Genomic DNA, 19,618 nt, shown 5'->3' with positions numbered 1-19,618 from the left:
GCTCAGGCACCAGACTCAATTTTGCATCCTGCCTTTCCCCCACTTAGCATTCTATTTTATGCATAGCACTTGCAACGGTCTTAAATATGATACAGAGACAAGGTCTTGTTTGTTTTAAAGATTTTATTTCTAAGTAATCTCTATACCCAACATGGGGCTCGAACTCACGACCCTGAGATCAGGAGTCTTACACTCTACCGACGGAGCCAGGCACCTCCACAGACAAGGTTTTTAATGGATGTATAATATTCTGTCCAGGAGGTGGCCCAGAGTTACCCCATAGCTCATATTTTGGGGTTGTTGCCAATGTTTTACTGGCAAATATGTTTATATGCATAAACATTTTAATAACTAGGATTTCCTCTGTGTTATAGTCCCTGAATCATAGCATCCAATGGTATGCATAGTTGAAGTCTGAGATCCTTTAATTTTTCAATAACAGAAAGCCCTCCTTCAAGGTTTTAATTTAGCGGAGGAGCTGAAACTTCTCCTACAGGGAATTTGCTTATCTGACCCATGTCTTCTTAATATATGCAGCGGTTCCTGGCTAATTCAGAAACACTAAGGTGATAACCATAAAATTTAAAGTGAAAAAGAACCACTTCCTACTCTGTGCTCAATACAAACATATTTTCCAGAGTAAAAAAAAAAATCAATCTGATTTATCTTCATATATTTATAAATTTGGCTTGCAAATATATCTTAGGGAAGGTAGTAGATGGAATTAGGAGGAGCAAAAACAGAGAGGGTGTATTAATAGGTCTGTAATGATATAAAATTTATTCTGGGGGTAAGGTAAAACTTTATGGTTCATAAATAGCAAATTCATTATATTTTTAATACTCGGGTTATATTAACACCATATAACATCTTTATGGTACCATTAGTAGCGTTTAAATCCTTGACTCAACTTGAAAAACAAACATTTCCAAATCTTGACCATGAAATGATTAGCCAAATAAAATGTTTTAATAAATATTATTGGATTAGAACATGGTTGGTTGGTTCATAAACTGTCTTATAAATGTTTTATGTCATCTGTTACACTGCATTTTTAAATGTTAACAAATTAATTTATTTTAAAGGCCACATCAAGGTGAAAACACCTTGTTTTCACTGGGGCATTAGGCAGCAGGACAATTCATCATGTGGCCATTTCTCATTCAGTCATATCAATGGCAGAAGAAATGTTAAGACATAAAATGTGGTATGGTTTGTTAAATATTCATTTATAATTTGCATTCATTATTAAATTATGTGTTGGGTTAATCTTTAATCTTAAAAATACATACAGTGTCATAAAGCTCTCAGAAGAAATAATAAATATTTAATAATTTAGTGTTACTTTAAGTGTTGACTAGAATGCACACAAATGTTTGTCAGTAATGATACTTAATTATTCCGAGGAGATTTGATCTGCATCGGTATTGAGTTCAATAATTCATTCCAGTCTTTGGGTCACTAAGAGAAATATCAGTTTGGGGATCCCATCTCTTCATGATTAATGGTGATTCAGCTACTTGCTCCTCATGGTAATACTGTCATTCATTGCCTTAAACCATTTCAACAGAGTGGTGACTTTGAGGGGCTTATTTTTTAGTGGCCTCCATGACTTTCATGATAAATTTCACTTTTGTTCTGGAAGCTTAAGAGTTGAAATTCTCTGTGATTCAGTCCTTTGAGTGACTGTCTCCGAATACAGCAAATTCCAGGCTGAGAATTTCTCATGCTCGAATAGTCAAGTATTTGATTAAGCTCCATAGCCATGATATTCAATTTGCATTTGGTAAACTGAAAAAGTACAACCATCATGAGAAAGCTGGATGTGGCGGAGAGGTGATTTGTATTATAGTAGCCTGGTAGCTGCCCAATGAACCATGTAAAAACAGTTCATTAAAATGTTTATGTGCTTGGCTGGTTAATGCAAAGAAAGCTTTATTGCAGCCTTATAAAACCTTAGTAACTTCAGGTTGGAGTCAGATCAATGCATTGTAATAACTCAGGCATATGCTCCAACTCTCCTGGAGTGGAAAGAAGAACCCAGAAACTTCCTTGTTTCAATGACCACATATTTTCAGGTGTTTAAAGTGACTCCTAGACTTCATTCCTTTTAGCTCTTTTTAAAAACAGATAAAATATTCCAAGTTCACTTGTAGGCAATTTGCAATCTTTTTTTTTTTTTTTTGCATGAAACCTTGGATTACTATTTGTAATAAAATCTGATCAATGGATTTGTGACTACATTTTGTTTGGAGGTTAAACTTTTATGGTATCTCAGCTATTTTGAACATCAAAAAAATGGTATTAAATTGGAGAATAGATATGCTAATTTATCTGTGAGCTGGTTTTTCTCATTTACTTCAACATTTTGGGGGGATATATAGACCTATTTTAAGCCCATGAGGATATTACTGGGAGATTATAACTGTACGAGACAATTAGATTCCTCTCTGTTGGCATTTAAAAAAATATTTAAAAAAACAATTGAATCCATAAGAAGAAATGATTCTTTAAAACTCCCTTAAAATAAACAAAACACCCATTTTTAATAGCAAATCGATCTATGCGGCCATTTACCTTCATAGGGTATACACAATTAGACTTACAGATGGGAAGTAGTATTTCCAATTCATCAATATAAAGCCCTCTAATAAAAATGGTTTATTCATTAGATTAATATGTTGAAAACAAGCATGAGAACAAAAATGCTTTTAGGAGCAAAGCCAAAGGTGCTAACATCATAAAAAAGTAGAACACTAAGATATCTCTATATGTTCCTCTCCTTCCCTTGCTATACACACCACTATTTATTATAACAAGCTAACACAAAGAGGAAGAGACCACAGAGTCAATGTTATGGTAAAAAATGCAGCAATTAAAACATGCTCCTTACAGCCAGCAGTCTCCAGACATTAATGTTCTGTGCATCAGCCAAGCCATGGCGTTTGAAAATTGTCCTTTACTAGTCAATTTAGTGTAATTTTGATCTTTACATGCTTGAGAACATCAAGAGCTTCTCTTACCACTGTAAGTTGGAGATTGGATGGCTGCTCCTAATTGGCATTCAGAGTAATTTTTTCCTAATTTCTAGAACTGTCTAATCTAAGGGGGAGTTCCTTTGGGATTAGGTACTGTATCATATCAAGATGAATTTGACTCCAACATACAGGATATATTCAAAATATATTAGTAATAAATCCCCCAGCACCAACCACCATGTGTTTATACATGGTAGACACTCAGTAAACCTTTGCTGAATGAATGAAGGAATGTTGAAGGAGTGTCTTTTAAAATCTGCTTTGAAATCCGATGGATGGGTCCTCTTATCTGAGTCTGAGGTTGGAGAGAAGGATGGGAAGGGAAGACTTCATGACGTTCAATAAAAGAAGTAAAATATTGATCTGCTTTGGAGCTCCAGCCTGGCCTTTGGATGAACATTGTTTAAAATATCAATTAGCACACTGCTGGATATAAGGTAGTTTTCCTTCCGTTCGTGCGTTTTTAACATAGACTTTGAGCTGTTGAGTTGGGTCTGAAGCCACACCATTTTAAGGCCACTCAATTGAGAATCTCTTCTTGTCATTTTAGATTGCACATTCCATCACCTTTCCTATAAGATGAAGAGGATGTAAGCAGTGATGTGGCCTCTGGTGCATCCTCCTCTGGCTCGTGATTATAAATGGGGCACTTACGTGTGCTGTCCTATGTCATACTCCAGCCCTGTAGACATCCGTGGCCATAGTTAGACTGGGATGACTGTTTTGGCTTCAGATGAAACTCAAAGCAAGTAAAGAATCAATTTTTAAATTTATTTGACTAACATCTGTGTGTGTGTGTGTGTGTGTGTGTGTGTGTGTAACTATGGCTTGTGAATACAATGGGAGAGGGAATAGTGCAAAACTGGAAAAGAAGGCCCTAGCTTTGAAACTCACGATACTTATGATCATGGCTTTTCAATTCCTAGGATGAGAAAAGAGGTCTTGGGTAAGTTTAGTGAAGCGTCCTCATCACTGGCAGTTTCAAAGAGGCTGAGTGGGGCAGAGAGAGAAGGCTTGCTAACCATGTGGGTCTCCTCAAGCCCTCTCAGGTTTAATTGCAAGCATAAATGACCCCCAGTCCTGCAGCATATCAACTTGATGTGTATAATTGATAGCCAAACATTTTTTACAGGCTGTTAAATGGTAAGGCCAGAATGAAATGCATATAATGTTGATTAAAGTGATTTTTTTTTTTTTTTTTTTGTACAAAAGGGTCAGAGACATTAACAAGTTAAAAGAAAGTGTGAGCTCTGTTCTTATTCCTCTAACCTTTGTTCGGTTTTTTCCCATAATTGACACCACATGTTTACCATGCCTATTTTTGTCAAACGTAAGGCTGTAAGTATTGAATGTATTTAGAAGTGCTCTTGAGATTAAGGCACTCACAGAGTGCTCAGAAAGGTAGATTTCAGATATTATTGTAGCACATGGTAAAGGAGTAAGATTTAAATAAACCCCTCTAGTGTGCCTTGTATTAAATTGTCTGGCTCATAATAGCAGACTAAAGTAACAGTAACTCTGAAAAGGATTCAAATGGACATCTAAATGATAATTACCGGGTAATTTTGTTTTGGTTATAATTTGTGGTGTTATTTTTATAACTGACATGAGACATAATATATTTTTCAGGGTTCTGCAATAGCAGGGCAACAAATGAAAGCTGTCAGAAAGTATTTGTAGGAACAGTTATTGAAGAAAGCTGTGAGGTTGTTGAAATGCTGCACAGACTCGATTTTTTGTTTTGTTTTGTTTTTAGTCCAAGGAGCAGTAGAATACTTTCTGAAAAATGTACTGACTGTGGACATGCGTTGTATCGCAAGCCCTCTGCCTCGGCTTCTAAAATACTTTTTCTTAACTCAAAACCCAAAGGTACCTTTCAAGGATTTCTTCGACACGTCCTGTGTCTTAAGGTAAAGAGCACTGAGCATTTGATGCTGTGGGTGCTCAGGGTCTTGCCTCACCTTCCATTCTCCGGACCCATCATCCCTCTCCCCTGTCTTACCCTCTCCTCTGCTGTCTGTGCTTTGGATCTGTCTGTGGCATCAGGGACTCCGTAGGGTCTTTAGCGCTTGGTCCTTAACTGGCAGCACTCAAATCTACTGAATAACTGACCTCTGCCCGAGCCATGAACCAAGACCGATGAGCAGACCACCCAAACTCCCTGCAACTACCAGATGCCATTTACGCTCAGGCCCTTCCAACGCGACGTAATTTCATGGAATTTACCTCGCTGCTCATATGGCTCTGATTATTTGCTGACTTGTAATTTTAGTTATTTGCGTGCAAGTCTTATCTTCTTGCCACACTGTAAGCTGCTGGACGACAAGAGCTATGCCTGATGCCTTTCTGTGGGTCTTCCCCCGTTTCCTGGGCTTAGTACGGTGCCCCGCACAACCTGGAGACTCAGTAGACACGTCCAGAGTGAATGGTTGACACTTAAGCTACAGACATGGACTATCCTAAAGATAACCCAGTTTGGAAGGCCCAGAGATTGCCCACCTCTCTGGCTGAATCTGCAGCTATTCAAAGTAAGTTTCCAGTTTCTTATTTCCATAGATACGAAATCAAGAGGATATATATTTTAAGATCTCCACAATATCTTATTTCCGGAGATCTGAAATCAAGATGTTATATCTTCCTTCATTGAGTAGGAAATAGCTCTCACGCCTGCTGTGGCAGCACAAGGCTGAAGGAGTTATAATGATCCTTGAACTCAAATCTACTGATAACACATTTTATTAACTGGCTGGAGACCAGAGTAAGACTGTGGGTGAAACCAGCGGGTCTGAAGCAATTCTAATTTCCAGGCACAGAAACTGCACTTTTGAGGAGCAGAATTTAATTTGAGAAGCGAGGAAGTTCTACCAATCATTTAGTTTCTTTCTTCCCTGAAGTCATAGGAAAAGGCGAATGCACAGCCTCAAGCACTCAAATATTATTGTTATAATAAGGAGACACACTTGCCCTGCACTTTGTTTGCATGATGGTAATTTTGGGGAAATTACGCAAGAGGCTATGTTTCTTTACGAATGTGTCTAACTTTTCCAATTTGTCCGCCTCGTAGAGATTTAAAATAACAAAATCAGTTACTGAAGTAAAATCAGAAAAAAAAATCAGAACTTTTCTACATATATTTACCTTCCAGAAAAAAGAATTCTTTCATTCCAAATTTCATTTTTTCCTCAATTTCTGTTCAGTCCTTGATATTAAATTTCAATGATAGTGATTTAATAATAAGATATTTTTTCACATCGAGAGCTCATCAGTGCAAGGTAAGGTATTTCTAATGTAAGTTATAAAAGTGAAAATTCAAGAAGACTGAAGTTAGAAACATGTTTGTGTCTTTTTTTTCCACGACGAACCCATGTCTATTCTCTATGAAATTGATGTCAAAAAAGTATTATATATTTTCAGTAGGAAATAGAAGGCTGCCCTCTACTATCCTTGTCGGGATGTCGTATCCCTTTAATCATACTTTTCATTTCAGTACATTGAAATTTCCGTTACCAAGGACAACATCATAAATAAAAGTGTTTGTGAAATTTTACCTGCGGCTTCCTAACTTTGTGCATTAAGCATGAGACTAGCAGAGAGGTGGTCAAATGTGAAAATTTATAATCATTTATTACGTACGGCTGAAGCAAGAAGGGAATAAAAGCGTGAAGGCATACATCTATAAACGGAAGCCGAAAAGCTTAAATGAAAAGTAAAGTGAATTTCTGTGTCTTGTCATAAAGTAATGAGAAGCTAGAGCTTTTATTCATAGCAACCCAAGATGCATTTACTCTCAATCTAGCTTCAGCAGTAAACGCTTCCCTGATGTATTGCTTTGGACTTACAAAGAAATATTTGTGCTCTACATAATAGTATAGTTAGGAGAATTACTGCATGGTTGAGAAGATTCTATAAAGGTTTATAGCTGGTGGTGTTACTGTAATTTAATCACAATGTAGCTAATGTAGTACTTTAATATCACAGGTTACTTTTTTATTTACCATTTATTAGTAACTGACAGAGTCAATCATCTCTACATCATAAACAAATCATGGATGGATTCTGTAGAAACCCTAAAATTCCAGAATAGATGTACTATAGTTGTTCTACACTACCACATTCCCTGTAATGAGCTAACCATCAAATTATTATTTAGATCTGTGGAATGTCAGTCAGGCTCCTTGTTCTCAGTCCATTGGCCAAAGACAACTTGAGAACATTTTATGTTACGCAAACAATTAGCCCTGCACGTTGTTTATGCGCAGAAATAAGTCACTGGCCCAATTCAAGCAACGACTGGAAGTGATTTCTGAAGAAACTTAGGGCGTTTAGCTAGAGAGTCTTCCTGCGTGTTTCGTAATATGTGCATGAGCATTACCATAAAATTAAGCTTCAGCCGATGCTTTCTCATCACAATTTTTAATGAAAAGTTTGTTTTTGCATTTGAAAATAAAATGCAATTGCTTCTATACTTTGTTTTATATAGCCCCCTTTGTATAGGTAGCTAGAGAGATGATACTAAATACATATGTTAGTAATTATATATTAATAATTATTATATATAATTTTTAAATATTAAAATTTATAATTATTTTTTATATATTATAATAATTATAAATATATAGTGATAATTACTCATTACATGGACGCCTGGGTGGCTCAGTGGTTGAGCATCTGCCTTTGGCTCAGGTCGTGATTTTGGGGTCCTGGGATCGAGTACCACATTGGGGTCCACGCAGGGAGACTGCTTCTCCCTTTGCCTGTGTCTCTGCCTCTCTCCGTGTCTCTCATGAATGAATGAATGAATGAATGAATGAATAAATAAATACTCTTTAAGAAAATAATTATTCATTACATAAATCAAGTCTCGTTACATAAGGAGTATTAATCAAGACTAGTCAAAGAAAGGCACTAACGTATAGAAGCTGTGTGACATTGTGGAAAGTAGACTGACTGCAAATCTAAGTCTAAGCCAAGGCTTGATTCTCCTACCTTGGACGAGTCTCCTGACCCTGGTGAATCTCTGTCGTCTCATCTGCAAAATAGAAGTAGTGGGATTTGCCCTACTTATCCCTCTGGATTGTTGTAAGGATCAAATAAGACACATTGCATGATAAATCACTCTGCAAACTGAACAGGCCCACAAACTATCAGTGCTTTGGACATAAAAGACAATAAATAAATGCAGAATTCGGTGTTCAGAGCAGGTTCTTTTTATGTAATATTTCAACAGCCTTTATTACAAACTGGGCACAAAAGTCATGTAAAAAAGGCTTGTCATCTAGCTGATATTTTTTGAGCACCTACTATGTGTCATGCTGCCAGAGCCTATTGCATCAAGAGTAGTTGATGAAAGTTTCCAAAAGGATAGTGAATTGGAACTAGGTTACGGGTTAGTATACAGCTGGTTGCAATCATCTCTTCTAGAACCTTTGCACTTGAGACTGTATGCCACCCTGCCTTTTAGTGTGATTGATTAGATTTGTAAATTTTTTAATTTCTGGGAATGTATAGACTTTTCAATTCTCTGTAGATCTCCAGCTCTTTGAGACTAGTCCCATGTGAAGTCGTTAGGCTACAATTTGGTGGCAGTGACCGATCTCTAGCTTAGGAGGTGATACTTCTGGAAATAAAAATAGCCCCACTCAAAAGCACAGTCTTAGATTAACAACTCAAAGAAAGAGAAACAATTTTCAGGTAACTGAAGTGACCATTCAGTTGAGAACAGAAACGTCAACACAGGCATGGGTTTTATTGATTTTTTTCATGATGTTATTTAGCTCATGGTGCCTGGAATACCCTCTCCTTTGTCTGTCAAAGTCTTACTAATTCTTCAACTCTGACCAGTTGAAAGGTCACCTCTTGTGTAAAATTTTCCCACCTATACCTTGATTTCCACCATACTATTTCTCATAGTTCTAAAATTCTGCTTCTATTACAGTTATTTCCATGTTATTACTTATTATACTCTCAATTTTTATTTTTTTTAATTTTTTTAAAAATTTTTATTTATTTATGATAGTCACAGAGAGAGAGAGAGAGAGAGAGGCAGAGACACAGGCAGAGGGAGAAGCAGGCTCCATGCACGGAGAGCCCGACGTGGGAGTCGATCCAGGGTCTCCAGGATCACGCCCCGGGCCAAAGGCAGGCGCCAAACCGCTGCGCCACCTGGGGATCCCTATACTCTCAATTTTTAAAAGCAAGGGCAAGTCATCTTCATCTTGGAGCTCTTTTTGACTTCTTGTGTCAGGCTTTGTACAAGAAGCTAATCAAATGGTTGTTGAATTTTGTTACTGCTATTTAAAAAAAATTGATACAGGTGCATATATAACATTAGGATTTTAAAATCTTAGTGGCTTCAAAAATAAGAGCTAAGGCTATGTTACAGATGATAACAGTGTGATATGTTGGTTTTATTTTTTCTTTTATGATAAGACAGTGTGATATATTGGTTTTATCTTTTATGAGATTAATTTTTAAAATTAATGTTAAATGAAAATTATGTTTTAAACATCAGCAAAGTTTATATATTACATGCAGCATAACCGTATTCTTTCTCCTTTGTAGTTGATTTTAACTCTTTCAATTCTGTACATCTGATGACATACTCTTTAGAACAAAGCCACACAGTTCTGGCCAGAATGGTCCTCCTGTGTTTGCAGCACTGCCATGGGTACAAAAGGGGGCTCAAGGAAAGAAGATGACATACTTTCCAGGAGACTTTGCTGTTAGAATTATAACAGATCTGGGGGGGGTCGCGGGTCAGCTCTCTATTCAACCAAAATATTTTGAGGATCCCTGCTAAGGGGTAGGTGCTCTATGACTTGGTATTGATGGAATATCAAAGAGGGAAAACGGATGAGAGGATTTATATATCCCACTTTTCCAGCCACACTGTATTCGAGGCACATTATCTCCCTTCTAGAATATTGAACATTTTATCTCAGGGACAAGATAATAGAAAATTATAGCAAAATAAGATTGATAAAATATTCCCAATGCCTTCTTATTTGAGGTATTTTATTTTATTTTATTTTATTTATTTATGATAGTCACACACAGAGAGAGAGAGAGAGGCAGAGACACAGGCAGAGGGAGAAGCAGGCTCCATGCACCGGGAGCCTGACGTGGGATTCGATCCCGGGTCTCCAGGATCGCGCCCTGGGCCAAAGACAGGCGCCAAACCGCTGCGCCACCCAGGGATCCCTTGAGGTATTTTTTTTAAGTTTTATTTATTTACTTGAGAGAGAGAGAGAGTGCGAGCATGAGCGTGCATGCCCTCAGGACAGGCAGAGGGAGAGAGAATCCTGAAGCAGACATACCTCTGAGCATGGAGCCTGATATGGGGTGCGATCCCAGAATCCTGAGATCATGACCTGAGCCGAAATTAAGAATTGGCCACTTAACCTACTGAGCCACCCAGGTACCTCAGGAAAATGCAATTTTTAATCTTCTAAATAATTTATCTTTCTATCACTATAAGGTAAAGAAATAAACTAAAATATTTGTTAGTGATAATAGAGAATTATGATTTAGTGGGGAAAAAAAACAATTGTTTGGGAAGTTCTGCATATTGCATCAGGTTTAACTACCTGAGTAGTTTCATGTCTATGTAAATAAAAAAATAATTTTTGATAGTTCATTTCATGTGAAATGTCTAATTGTACCTTTTACAATTACAGACTAAGATCATTTAGTTTGGCTTAGTAAAATATTTGAAAGTCTACTCTGTGCCAGGTTCTTTGCTAGGGGTGTGTGTATGTGTGTGCACCTAAATGCATGTGTATGTATGCGTGTGTGTGTGCACATGTACGTGTGCCTATGTTCTGGAGGATGTTGTGAAGAGAAAGAGAAATAAGACATGAGGTCTGCTCTGGAGGATGCAGATTGCTTAAATGTCAAAGGGCTTAGCATGGATGATGGAGCATGCACAGCATCTATGAGGGATTTCATTAATAGTAAGTAGGATCTTTCATATAATATTTGAGACTTATTTTCCCAATTACCTTTCCTTTTACTTGTTTTTAGATGTCTATTCTTTTTGACTGGAATCTATCATGTATTGTAATTTTTTTTTCTATTTTCTTCCAAATCTTGGGAAACTATCATTCTTCCAAAGAAGTAATAAATACACATGGGCTTTTCATGATTCATATTTAACTCTTAAATCTAGTGTTGTTAAAGATACATTTAAAAAAAAGATATTTATTCATTTGAGGCAGAGAAAGAGAACATGAACAGGGGGGAGAAGCAGAGGGAGAGGGAGAAGCAGGCCCCCCACTGAGCAGGGAACTCAACTCTATCCCAGGACTCTGAGATCATGACCTGAACAGAAGGCAGACATTTAACTGACTGAGCCACCCAGGCGCCCCTTAAAGATACTTTTAAGACTCACTCTTCTGGATATACACAAAATAGAGGAACTTGCAGGTGTAAAGAGCTACTTAGAAATTTTTGAAAGGCAATAACACACTACAGAAATCAGGACAAAGGAGAACCTTACTGGATTTAGAGAGAACTTCCACTCTGGAGAGGTCTAATAGGGAGTAAATAAAATAGTACAGGGAAATATATTTGGCATTATGCCTAGTAATGTAGAAAATACTCTAATCCTTGTTGCATTTGAATCTGGGAAGATGCCCATGGTAATTCTTGAAACCACTTGAAATTCTGGAGATGAAGAAGAACCGAAGTACAATGCTTTTTAAAGGGGAAAGATACTTAGCCATCAAAATCAGTAAGGATGGATGTGAAAAGTATTTATACCTACATTTTTGCATTTCTCGAAATGTTGCTTTAAATTCTCTAGTTTCAGGTCACCTTGCTGGCTCAATCAGAAGAGCGTGCAACTCTTGATCTCGGGGTGGTGAGTTTGAGCCCCACACTGAGTATAGAGATTACTAAAAAAATAAATTAAGTTTTTAAAAAACTACAGTCTCTATTTAAGTGTAATTATTTAACTTAATTACTTAAATGTAGTGTTAGCATTACTGTATTTTTGAAAAGATTTTGTTTATTTGAGAGAGAGAGAAAGAATGAGCGGGGTTGGGGAAGGGCGGAGGGAGAAGGAGAAGCAGATTTCCCACTGAGCAGGGAGCCCAATGTGAGTCTCGATCCCCAAACCCTGGGATCATGACCTGAGTCACCTAGATGCCAGAGTAAACTAATACTTAATGATAGTATTTAATGTATAGCAATGATCAAATTTAATGAGATTATCCAGCTGCCTAGAGAAAAGCATAACCAAGTGGGAAACTCTGCCAAATTGTCACCTCAGTTAATTATATTCATTCACTCAAAATATTGCGTGGGCCTCTACTTTGTGCCTGCCAGTTGTAGGGCTTAATTGTGGAACAGACAGATATTAAGCAACTAATTACAAAGTAAGCATTTAAATAGTGGGGAGCTCTTTAAAGAAGACCAGGAGGCTAAGAAGTTACATGTTAGATGTCCCAGACGGAAAGCTGGTTGGTCAGGTATTTTAAAAATGAGGTCATAACCATGAACTCATCGTCTACTAAATCCAACTTCTCCTAAAGTTGTATAACACCTTCTTAAAGAAGGAGGACACAGTCTATAGTGAAGATGGGTCCTATAGGTTCATTGTCACCCCTGGTTGATGGTTGATCTAATTGCTAGTGGGGGTGGGGAGAGTGGGTAGAGGAGAGAGCAAGAGAAAAATTCACTCGGTATGAGAAACACAAAGGAGAAAGTCATGACTTGGATTTTTCCATAGACTCAGGAATACTCAGAGAATGGTTTAAAGGTGATATTAGATTTACCTTAAATGTAATCAAATAAGGTCTCCGATAACAGAGGAGAGGAGGCAAATGCAAGATTTAAAAGAGGTTGAGGGAGTAAGAAAATGCAAAAGGGATTTAAGGAAAATTTGAAAAAGAACTGAAAGAAAGTTTCAAGTTACTATGGGACAACTTACAGTGATTTAAATTAATATACCATGTCCTTTTGTGGCAAATATTCAACCGAGTGCCTAAAGTGTAAGGTAGTGTGGTAGGTGCTTAGAATACAAGGATGAACAAAACCAGCCCTTATTCCTGTTTTCATGGATTTTGCAATCCAGTAAATCACAATGTAAAATAAATTATAGGGAGAAATGTATAATTGGAATTGGATTCAACTGGATTACATTGGATAAATGCTATGAAAGAAAGGTATACGCAGCTCTACAAGAGAATACAACAGGGGAACCCCACCTAGTCCAGGCCCTAGGGTATTAGGCAAGTGATAGGTGGATTGAAAGGAGAAGAAAAAGTATAAGCGTTCACTAGTGAAAGTAGAGGGTTCTAGGGAGAGGGAATACCATGTGCAAAGGCCCTATGGCTGAAAAGAACATAATATGTTGAAGAAACGAAGGCATTCAGTATGGCTACAGCCAAAAGCAACGAAGTATAGTCAATGAGACTGGAGAGTACAGAGGGGTCAGGCTGGACAGGGATTAGAAGACCATGTGTAGGATTTGAGTATTTGTCCCAAGGGCAGTGGAATCTGTTAAAGAGCTTTAAATAGCCAGTGCTGTAATCTGGGTTTTATAAAGATATTCACTGCTGTGAGAAGAGCATAGTGGAACAGGGCTTGAATGGATTCAGGAAGACCGGTTGGATGCAGCTGCTGCAGCCTAATAGAGTGATTGCGGGAGTGTGAGCTAGAGGGCTGGGGCTGGGGATGATGCTGCTGAACGTGGGGAGAAGCAGGCAGATCAGGCATGTATTTACGAGGGAACATGGTCAGGAGTAGGAGAAGGTTTCTGGTCCATGCAACTGGCTGTTATTTCATGGTAGGGTCACTTCCTGATGGAGGGAGATCTGAAGAAGGACCAGATGTGCCTTTGAGACAAGCAAGTGGAGATGTCGAGCTGGATATTTGTGTCTGGAACTCAAGTAAGTGATCAAAGTTAAAGATAAAAAGTGTGAGTGCATTGGGCTGTGGTCACAACTAAGGTGGCCTCAAGGTGGGTTTAGTGTGAGAAGAGTACAGCATTTGGGACTAGCCTTGAAAGATTCTACACTTCAGAGTTTGAGAAGGGGGAAAGAAGGCTGAGGAGGAACCAGAAAACAGAGTTTGGGTTGCAAATCCAGCTTTCTGAATTTTCGTATTCCAGTGTATTGCATGATATATGTGTTTGTATGTGTGTGTGTATTCCAGTATATTCTACTCTTTATGGAAAACAAAATACCATTATTCCAGATTCTACAAACCCTGATCTGAGTCATTTATGTCTTGAGACAAATCTAGATGGTTACACATTGTTTCAAAATCTTTAATTGAACAAAGATATGACTTGCAAAGCACTTAGATCTCTCTCTCCTGTTCAAAATCCTTCCAAGGGTTAAAATATTGCTATCTTAGTTCCCATTTCCTGAGTTGTAGTGAGGCGGAGCACCTTTTCCTTTTCTCATGTCAATGGGTAGAGGGGAGCCACCTAAAAATTTAGGGGAGTAGGGGGGAAGGGAGGACAGGAGGAAGGCTTCCAGGCCTAATTCCTAGCCTCAAAACCTCTCTTCCCTTGCTCCTATCTTCTGGGACAAAGCCATGATTTACCTAAAATGATTGTCAAATCAGACCCTGTGTCATCTTAACCTGGAAAGAGCCTCAAGGTGCAAGGACAGCCTGTACCCTGGCCTTTTAGGATGGAAGAGCATCTGAGGTTGAGGAGTGGAAGGGGGTGGTGACCACCTCTTGCCTCTCCTGGGTATGTGAAACAAACACCCCAGGATCGCTACCACACAATATGGTTCGATTCTGCACTGCAATTCCCACAAGGAAAGAAAATGAGGAGACCATGGTGTCACCAAAGCCAAGGAAGATATTTCAAGGAGAAGATCAAGTAAGATATGGCCTTAGGTATGTCCATAAAGTTCAGAAGATCAGGGATGCCTGGGTGGTGCAGTTGGTTAAGTATCCAACTCTTGGCTCTGGCTCAGGTGGTGGTCTAAGGGCAGTAGATCAAGCCCTGGGTCCAGCTCTATTCTCAGCATGAAGTCTGCTTGAAATGCTCTCTCCCTCTCCCTCTGCCCCTCTTCCCTGTGCTCGCGCTCGCTTGCTCTCTCAAATAAATAAATACATCTTTAAAAAAAAAAAAAAGTTGAGATCATTTTTAGTGGGAGCTGTTTGGGGGTGAAGAGCTGGAAACTGTTTCAAAGTGAGCTGAGGAGTAAGTGGGAAGTGAAGAAATATGTCGGAAGTACAGATGACTCTTTAGAAATTCGATTGTGAAGAGGAAGAGAGCAATAAGGCTAGAGAGGAATATAAGGTTTGAGGAAGGTTTTTTGGGTTTTGGTTTTTGTTTTTATTGAGACAGGAGAATCTTGAGTACATTTACATTTCTTTGGCAAGGATCCAGTTGAGAGAGAGAGGTGAATATGTCTTGATAGAAGATGGATAATTAAGAGTAAATGAAACTAACATTCCTAAGAAGAAAGGAGAGAAGGGGATCCTGCGCTCCTGGGTCACTGGCCTTATGTAGCAGAAGGGGAGGGAGAAGCAAGGGAGCTCAGGAAATGGGCAATGATGCTCTTGAAACAAGGACTGTGTCTTGTCATCTTGAAAACGAGGAAAATGAAGTAGCTTTAAAACTGGGTAAAAAATGCTCCCACTGGCTTGTGAGTTCATGGAGGTTAAAGCCTCTATCCTAATTATTTTTGCTCCAACAAAAACCACTCAATGTGTGTTGAGCCGAATTGATAAAAGCCCAACTATTTCTTAAATCTTTAGCAAATGAGTGTTAAAATCCAAATCCAAATCCTGTGGGCTACTGATTATGATGTAACATACAAAACATACAGATCTTTCTTAGCCTGGTGAGAAGCTATATTTTAAAATGCATGGAGGTTGTTATCACAAAGGCTCACTATATTTATAAATGGCATTAGCATTGATAAATTTTTATTTTAATCCATCAGAATTTAAGAATGTCTTAAATTAATGTGAAATTTAATTTTAGTTTTCCATTTGCCTCATTTAATGCTTGAGCTGGTGCTCCAAGAAAGCCTCTGACTGGCATGTTTGCATTCTATACAGTCTTAAAACCAACCTTATTTTATAGTATTCAAGGTAGATTCATAAATTAGGAGAACTACACAATAGAACACTTGTAATATCAAAGAAATGGAAGTCTAACCTGTTGGCAACCACGAAGACAACCACCAAGAGTATTGTATTTGATGAGAACATTGGATTGTGACTTCTGATTTCAAAATAAATTATCATAAACGATTGAATCAGTGGTAAGTCTGGCAAATTTCTAATTTCTTTATTAAACTAGATTTTCGTAGAGAGTAAGTTTCCCTTCCTATTTTTTTTAAAGATTTTATTTATTTAGTCATGAGAGACACACAGAGAGAGGCAGAGACACAGGCAGAGAAGCAGGCTCCATGCAGGGAGCCCGACGTGGGATTTGATCCCGGGTCTCCAGGATCAGGCCCTGGGCTGAAGGCAGCACTAAACCGCTGAGCCCCCCGGGCTGCCCTCCCTTCCTATTTTTAAATAAAGTTCATCCGCCGCTGACTTAACATTAGTAACCCGACACCTGTTAAGTATCTACCAGACATGTGCATCAGAGATACAATATTTGCTTGAGTTACTATTGAATGACATCATTAGAAACTCATTCATGTTTATTTATATTGATATTATCCAATATCAAGTTCCATAAGTGCCCTGTCTCTTCTGCACTCATGTAATTTTTGTATTCACTGGTTTTTATGCATATATATCAACACTGAGCATGGAGCCTGGCTTATCAGCCAGTGACTGTCAACTGAACAAATTAATGCTTCCCAGTGGTACGTGTAGGTGTCACGTACGTCATCTTCTCCTCCATTCAACAATAAATGTGGGGCAGGAGCTGCATCTTCCTCATCCTTCCATCTCTTACATTGCCAGGTGTGCTGTACACACTACACAGATATTTGTGGAATGGATGCATGATATGATATTTGTAATTAGCACTGAGTCTGTCTTTAATTAGCACTATCTCCTTTCATTTTCTTTCCTTAATTTTGGTTCTTTTATCCCCCTGCTCTTTTTCTCCCCTTATATTGGCCAATTTCTCTTTCTTTGCCTTTTCAAGTATATTTTGGTATTAATCCCCTTATATTTTGTTGTTTGGCTGAACTGGGCAGATTACGTTGGGTAGTTTCTTCTACTGTAAAGATCCCACAGTGTCAATGATATGATTAATAAAGGATAGTCAGCACAATGATGACCCAATGTGGTGTTGAAACACTTGGATATCCTTCAGAATTTGTCAGCTGAGGTGACTTCAGAGTGCGTGTGTGTGCACACACACATAGAAGTGTGTGCGTGTGTGCATGAGTGTGACAGTGTGTATAAATGTGTACGTATGTTCCATCCATCACCCCATCCCTAGTGTAATAGACATAAAACCACTATTTTCCCCTTCTCTTTTTGTGGTTTATTGACTCCTCCTTGTCATATATTAATAATAATGCTTTTGGCATCGGTAGGTACTCATAATCATTACATTTGTGGCTATCTCAGCTTCTCTTGAATGTTGACTCACCCACAAAAGTGGCTCATTATGTTTTATATTCCACCATGAACACTATTTCTTAAATATATTTTTATTTAGCTCAGTGGGATTCATTTATTTTTGAAAGATAAAGTAACAATTATGAGTTTTTGATATGGTAAGTTCAATACTCATGGTCACTCTTGTTTGCACATTCAGACACTTTTTGGGGGGGGCTCAAGGAAGTAATGTTAAGCTATGATTTAAGTTTGTTTTACATCTCGACAAACTGTATCCTTGTGATTATAATAATTATTGTCCTTGATTGATTGCTCTCCAGGTGACATTTCTGCACACTACGATGGGGAAACTCCCAATTTAGGGTCAGAGCCAAGAGACTTGGCAGGCGAGAACGGGAGATGGGTTCTAGGACAGGGAATCATAATGGAAAGATACTATAATTTAATATTTCCAACTCAGTCTCAAAATTGACTTACATTGCCTGCTTTGCTAGCACATAGACTAAAAATAATTAATAAGCAGGGGCACCTGGGTAGCTCAGTAGGTTAAGCATCTGCCTTTGGCTCAGGTCATGATCCCAGGACTCCAGGGTCGAGCCCTATGTTGGGCTCCTTGCTCAGCAGGGAGTCTGTTTCTCTCTCTGCCCCTCCCCCTTCTCTTTCTCTCTCTCTCTCTCAAATAAATAAATAAAATCTTAAAAAAGAATTAACAAGCAAAAAAACCCACAAAACCCCAAAAAAATAAAATTACTTATAGTTCAGTGGGATTATTTTTAGAAAAAGATTAGGGAATTTAGGAAAATATAATAAAGAGAATAAAAATAACAGAAAATTCCACATCTAGAGAAAATCCCCATTACTGTTCTGGCCACTTTGTTTTCAGTATCCAAATCCCAATATATTTATATAATTGAGGTCACGCTCTTTATACTCTTTTCTCCCAACATTGTATCTGTCATGAGCAATTTCCAAGTTGCTGGTGAGTCTTTGAAAAATTGACTGCACAATATTTTATTCAATGATCTTTTCATCAGTGAACATTTAAGTTGCTTTCATTTTTCCCCTACTATATTCAGCACATCATATATAGTTTTTATTATTTAAAACTCAGCTTTCCTGAGTTAACTCATCTCTTATGTCTTTCAGAAAGTTCAAGGAAGGTTCTGAAAGATATGTGTTTCAGGTATTTTTTCAGTATTTTGCATTCTGAGATGCGTGTCCATCTAGCTGGGGCCCAAGGGAATGGATATCTCTGGGTGCACAACAGGGATTGGGTAATGAGTTTGGCTTTGAAGCGTATTTTCAGAAAGAATGAATGAATGAAACAGTTATCTTAATAAAATCAAAACCAGGGGATTTTGCTGAAGCTGCTTTCAAAACATGAATGACCTATGCTGACATAAGGAAAGAAGAAAGATTACAAGGTTTGGTTTCTATATGATTGTTTTGGGGGTTTTCCAGTTAAAAAGTGTTATTTACTAGTACTGTAAAAGTATGCCAAAAATATGTCTTCAAATGCAGAAGAGATAATTGGGTTGCACTGTCCCAAGTCAAAAGAAAAAGAATTATTTTCTGTCCAATCTCTAAAATTTTGGCCACTTGCCTGGTATTTCTCTTCAATTTCACACTTCGCAATGGCCTCCGGGCAGACACCGTTCAGGATCAGTACCAGAGAACAAAGCTGCCAAAGTAACCTTTCCACCCATTTTTCAAAGCAAACCAGTCATATTAAATGTATAGAGAGAGGGATTGCTAAAATTAGCCTTTGCTTATGGAAATTATTGTTTTTGTGTCATATTTCTTACAGTATGGCTATCCCTGATTATAAGCCAACAAAATTCATGGAATTTATAATAAATATAAGCTATCTCACCTGAATCTTCAAGCTTATAAAATTTTAACTAGATTGTGCTCATTTCCCCACAAAACTAACCCTCAGCAAATTTTTGAAAAAGACAAAGTATGTCTTTGGATATTCTTGCACTGATGTTTTTGGGGGTCCTTGCATGTATATATATATTCTTCACCTTCTCTACATGCAAATCATTCACACACCAAGTTACAAAGCACCAAAA

The 19,618-nt window shown here is 38.0% G+C and overlaps 1 long non-coding RNA gene across 1 annotated transcript in view; it reads right to left on the bottom strand.

Moving 5' to 3' along the window:
- Positions 1–19,618, bottom strand: part of LOC144316466 (uncharacterized) — a 63,228-nt gene that overhangs the window by 11,159 nt on the left and 32,451 nt on the right. The window contains exon 3 of the long non-coding RNA XR_013382442.1: positions 8,025–8,067. This is a non-coding gene — a long non-coding RNA (uncharacterized LOC144316466). The remainder of the gene's footprint in view (positions 1–8,024; positions 8,068–19,618) is intronic.

This window comes from Canis aureus, chromosome 6 (genome assembly GCF_053574225.1).
Source record: "Canis aureus isolate CA01 chromosome 6, VMU_Caureus_v.1.0, whole genome shotgun sequence".
NCBI lineage: Eukaryota > Metazoa > Chordata > Mammalia > Carnivora > Canidae > Canis > Canis aureus.
This window is presented reverse-complemented; position numbering and strand designations above follow the sequence as displayed.